This window comes from Oncorhynchus clarkii, unplaced genomic scaffold (genome assembly GCF_045791955.1).
Source record: "Oncorhynchus clarkii lewisi isolate Uvic-CL-2024 unplaced genomic scaffold, UVic_Ocla_1.0 unplaced_contig_9595_pilon_pilon, whole genome shotgun sequence".
Taxonomy (NCBI): domain Eukaryota; kingdom Metazoa; phylum Chordata; class Actinopteri; order Salmoniformes; family Salmonidae; genus Oncorhynchus; species Oncorhynchus clarkii.
Window position 1 is genome coordinate 314486 of NW_027257925.1, and position 6000 is coordinate 320485.

Sequence of the window (6000 nt, forward strand, 5' to 3'; positions counted from 1 at the left end):
GCCACATAGGACGACTGTAGGGCAGTAGGCTGAAAATGACCAGCTTTACTCACTTGTGTACATTTTTGTTCTATGACTATATTCAATGCATTCATCTTACTCACACAGCATATTGATGATGAAAATAGATTTCCAATCAACATCCCTGGACATAAGTGAATAACGCGTCAAACTGTGTCTTCATATACAGAGATAACTGTACATCTTAATCCTGGTATCTGTGTCCATCAAACTAAACCTGGACATTGACTTCATGACAGAGATATCATTTAGACATTTAAACTATTTTATACCAGCAAAAGCATAAAATGTTTTCTTCAAAACCATTATTTGCTATACTTATGCAATACAATTTAACCAAAATAAATATATTGTCATTAGATGTAGGTTAAACGGTCGGTGAAAAAAATGACGTTGTTTTTTTTTTACAGTTCCATGACAGGTTCCCACGTTGTTTCAATTTCATCACATTTATTTATTGTTGTTTAAATGACGTGGAAACAGCGTTGATTCAACCAGTTTGTGTCCTTATGGGAAGTAACTATTTGCTGACAAACATTGGATGTTTTTTTTTTTCCCTACTTGTAAACCCTTATGGCCAATTATTCTTCAAAAGAGGAAGTATAGACGAATCAGCACATTCAATTTGAAAACTGAAACTGCTGATGAAACTCGTGAAGTAGTAATCCCTAAACGCAGTCCAATCAAAATACACCTCATCAATCTGAAGTATGTAGCCTACACGTCAATAGAATATGCGATAGGGACAAAACGCATCTTGTCGCCCTGGAAACAACCGGAAAATAGACATATTTCGTTTTTTTTTGTATTTACAATAAAATTCCACGAAGACCATAATAATGATAGTTAATAATACATAAACATAATTTCTGACTTGATTTATAGGCACACAACAAACATTTGAATGGCTTAAATTACTCCAGTTGTGCAACTCTCACAGTGCCTACTTCAAAAGTTAATTGTTAACTTGTGCACCCGACAGGAAACTGATGAGAAGATTGCCCACAAGTTTAGTTACATTCTAGAACTTTCAATTCGTTTACAATTTATTTGGTAATTTATCAGTATACTTGATCAAGTCAACCTATCCAATTGATTGCATTTGAGAGCGTGGAGTAAATGACCATAATAAATATAGGCTAAGCACTCGAAACAAAACAAATTCCATACTGAATTAATGAAATAGCAATCCATAACTCACAAGTCATCAAATCCTAAACGCTCCTATTTCCCACGGATCCTCTCAATCCCCAGAGTGTGTGTCTGTCTCCCTGGTTTGTTTCAGCCTCTCTCAGTCAACTATTCCGTCAGTCAGTCCAGACTAAAACTGGGGGTGGGTGTTTCTTGCGTCGTTATTCACCCATCCCTTCGGCTATTCATCCCCCTCTACTTCTCTCTCTCCTTCCTTCACCTCATTTCATCCTGTGGACTGACGGGGGGGAAAGGGAGAAAAAAATCGACCAATTGCTGCTGAACAGGAGGACGGGAGCGAAACGGGAGGGTGGAATTCGACAAAAACCCTCAGGCACTCTGCCTCGACAGGACTTGTCAAGTAAACGACTTGTAACCGAATGTAGGTTTTAACACTCAGGAAATGGTCATTTAGCTCTATCGTTAGTTTTCATAGCATTGTGATGTCTGACACCGACTGGATTGGAATTGTGGAATCTGAGCAGGTGCTTCGGCAAATTCTGTTGCGCGCTCTCTGGTGCTCTGAGGCTGTGAACGCACCAAGTGACTATACATTTAAACATACATCTACGCTAAGTTGTTCCTTGAATGGCTGTTGCGTAATATCGAATGAACATTTGCAAATTCCCTAGGAATAGGGCCTTATTTTAGTTGACTTGTCTTTTGGGACAGCGGAATTTGAAGCGTGGGTTATAGTGAATTGTGCAGCATTGCGGCTCTGGAATAAACTACACTCCACACCAGGTGTACCGTAGCGACCAATGCCCCCCAACCTCTTTCCCCACAAAACTCCCATCCATCGTCCATAGACCATCCCAAATGGCACCCTATTCCCTAAATAGTGCACTACGTTTGATCAGAACCAAAAGAGCATCCTTTTCCCTATATAGTGCACTATTCTGGTCTGTCTGTCCTCCTAACACCTCTCCCCTCCCAGCCAGCCCCTCCCAGAGAGAGGGAAACCCAGATCCTTGCTCCCAGAGAGAGACAGAAACCAGATGCTATGACAGTCCCAATGATGTCACCTCAACTGTCTTTGACTAGGCTGGGAGCATCCAATGGCTGCTGGGTAGGAATCAGATCCTTTCAACACTATCACACTGCAATGAGATGCTGCTGAAAAATGGATTGTCTGTGTGTGAAAAAACAGAGCAAACTAGAATGCTATTTGGCCCTAAACAGAGAGTACTGCCAGTCCCAGTGGCAGAATACCTGACCACTGGGACTGGTCCTAAACAGAGAGTACACAGTGGCAGAATACCTGACCACTGTGACTGATCCTAAACAGAGAGTACTGCCAGTCCCAGTGGCAGAATACCTGACCACTGGGACTGGTCCTAAACAGAGAGTACACAGTGGCAGAATACCTGACCACTGTGACTGATCCTAAACAGAGAGTACACAATGGCAGAATACCTGACCACTGTGACTGACCCTAAACAGAGAGTACACAGTGGCAGAATACCTGACCACTGTGACTGATCCTAAACAGAGAGTACACAGTGGCAGAATACCTGACCACTGTGACTGATCCAACATTAAGGAAAGCTTTGACTATGTACAGACTTAGTGAGCATAGCCTTGCTATTGAGAAAGGCCGCCGTAGGCAGACATGGCTCTCAAGAGAAGACAGGCTGTGTGCTCACTGCCCACAAAATGAGGTGGAAACTGAGCTGCACTTCCTAACCTCCTGCCCAATGTATGACCATATTAGAGACACATATTTCCCTCAGATCACACAGACCCACAACGAATGTACATAGACATAATATGACATTTGAAATTCCTTTGGAACTGTTGTGGACTGTAATGTCTATTGTTCATTTTCTTAAATGGTTTATTTCACTTTTGTTTATCTATGCCACATGCTTTGCCAATGTCAACATATGTTTCCCATGCCAATAAAGCCCTTTACATTTAATTGAGAGAGAAAGAGAGAGGGGGCGGGGGGGGGGGGGGGGGGGGGCGGGGTGGACTACCATATCAAGTATTCTCAACTTTATAGTGGACAGTAACAGATATTTCCCCTAAATCCAGTCAGTCCCCCAAGAACGTTCCCATTGTGTATGTGTGTATTGGATACCAGTTGTGTTGTAACAGCCTTATTTCCTTCAGATAAAAATGACATGTACAATTGCAGGGTCTCATCCAACTTGTACTAAACTGGAAACACAACCAGTCGACCACCATAGTAGAAAACAGAGCAGTAATCACAGCTAGGTAGCTTCAAACAGAACTGGAGCGTTTGAGGTTTGAAAGAATCCGTGTGAAGTTTGTCCTGGCCTGTTCTACAACTGTTCTGCCATATTCAAGCCCTGCACTGCCTGAACAACAGGTCTCTCTGTCTGCCATATTCAAGACCTGCACTGTCTGAACAACAGGTCTCTCTGTCTGCCATATTCAAGACCTGCACTGTCTGAACAACAGGTCTCTCTGTCTGCCATATTCAAGCCCTGCACTGCCAGATATAAGGCTTTCAATCTCTCCTGGGTCCTCTACACACAAGACATGAATCCTTATATATCTCCTGGGTCCTCTACACACACTACATGATTCCTTATATATCTCCTGGGTCCTCTATACATTAGACATGATTCCTTATATATCTCCTGGGTCCTCTATACATTAGACATGATTCCTTATATATCTCCTGGGTCCTCTATACATTAGACATGATTCCTTATATATCTCCTGGGTCCTCTACATGTTAGACATGATTCCTTATATATCTCCTGGGTCCTCTATACATTAGACATGATTCCTTATATATCTCCTGGGTCCTCTATACATTAGACATGATTCCTTATATATCTCCTGGGTCCTCTATACATTAGACATGATTCCTTATATATCTCCTGGGTCCTCTACATGTTAGACATGATTCCTTATTGTCACGTTCTGACCTTTGTTTCCTTTGTTTGGTATTTATTTAGTATGGTCAGGGCGTGAGTTGGGTGGGCAGTCTATGTTTGTTTTTCTATGTTTTGGGGCTTTTCTATGTTTTCGGCCTAGTATGGTTCTCAATCAGAGGCAGGTGTCATTAGTTGTCTCTGATTGAGAATCATACTTAGGTAGCCTGGGTTGCACTGTTTGTTTGTGGGTGATTGTCTATGTTGATGGCTTGTTTCAGCACAGGTCTCATTTTGTAGCTTCACGGTCGAATTTGGTTTATTGTTTTTGTTACTCGTTTGTATAGTGTTCAGTCTTTCTTGATTAAAGATTTACCATGGACACTTACCACGCCGCATTTTGGTCTTCCGATCCATCTCGCCTCTCCTCTTCAGATGAAGAGGAGGACGACCGTGACACTTATATATCTCCTGGGTTCTCTACATGTTAGACATGATTCCTTATATATCTCCTGGGTTCTCTACACATTAGACATGATTCCTTATATATCTCCTGGGTCCTCTACATGTTAGACATGATTCCTTATATATCTCCTGGGTTCTCTACATGTTAGACATGATTCCTTATATATCTCCTGGGTCCTCTATACATTAGACATGATTCCTTATATATCTCCTGGGTTCTCTACACACAAGACATGATTCCTTATATATCTCCTGGGTTCTCTACACATTAGACATGAATCCTTATATATCTCCTGGGTCCTCTACATGTTAGACATGATTCCTTATATATCTCCTGGGTTCTCTACACATTAGACATGATTCCTTATATATCTCCTGGGTCCTCTACATGTTAGACATGATTCCTTATATATCTCCTGGGTTCTCTACACATTAGACATGATTCCTTATATATCTCCTGGGTTCTCTACACATTAGACATGATTCCTTATATATCTCCTGGGTTCTCTACACATTAGACATGATTCCTTATATATCTCCTGGGTTCTCTACACACAAGACATGATTCCTTATATATCTCCTGGGTTCTCTACATGTTAGACATGATTCCTTATATATCTCCTGGGTTCTCTACACATTAGACATTATTCCTTATATATCTCCTGGGTTCTCTACACATTAGACATGATTCCTTATATATCTCCTGGGTTCTCTACACATTAGACATGATTCCTTATATATCTCCTGGGTTCTCTACACACAAGACATGATTCCTTATATATCTCCTGGGTTCTCTACACACAAGACATGATTCCTTATATATCTCCTGGGTTCTCTACATGTTAGACATGATTCCTTATATATCTCCTGGGTTCTCTACACATTAGACATGATTCCTTATATATCTCCTGGGTTCTCTACACATTAGACATGATTCCTTATATATCTCCTGGGTTCTCTACACATTAGACATGATTCCTTATATATCTCCTGGGTTCTCTACACATTAGACATGAATCCTTATATATCTCCTGGGTCCTCTACACATTAGACATGATTCCCTGTTCTGGACTACTGTAGATGCAGCACAACATTACAGACTCCAACGAGAGAAGCCCACCAATTGTTAACTTTCTGATTTTTTTTTATGCCAAAGTGAGACATTTTTCTTCCTTTCTAAGTAATGTTGCATTGAAAAACTTTAACTTTAACCTTTGGCTCAAAGTACCCAATTACATTTCAACAAGCTAAGCATCTCTCTCTCCCTCTTCTTTCTCTCTCTCTCAGAGCTCAGTGCCTCCTTTCGTTCAGTTCCCAGCGGACCCTGAGTGACAGCTCCTCTCAGGACCCCAGGAATCGAGTCGGACAACAGATCTGCACTGCTCATGAACCCGCCTCCCTGAACAGAACAGAATCGAATATAGAATGAATAAATGCATTATGGCTGAGTCCCAAATGGCACCATATTCCCTAC

General features: G+C 41.3%; 1 protein-coding gene across 1 annotated transcript in view; it reads right to left on the minus strand.

Annotated features, from left to right (window-relative positions):
- LOC139393661 (collagen alpha-1(XIV) chain-like) overlaps positions 1–1386 on the minus strand; it is a 243447-nt gene extending 242061 nt beyond the window's left edge. Inside the window, exon 1 of the mRNA XM_071142003.1 lies at positions 1223–1386. The gene's annotated coding sequence lies outside the window, so the exon portion shown is untranslated. The remainder of the gene's footprint in view (positions 1–1222) is intronic.
- Positions 1387–6000: the final 4614 nt, after the last annotated feature.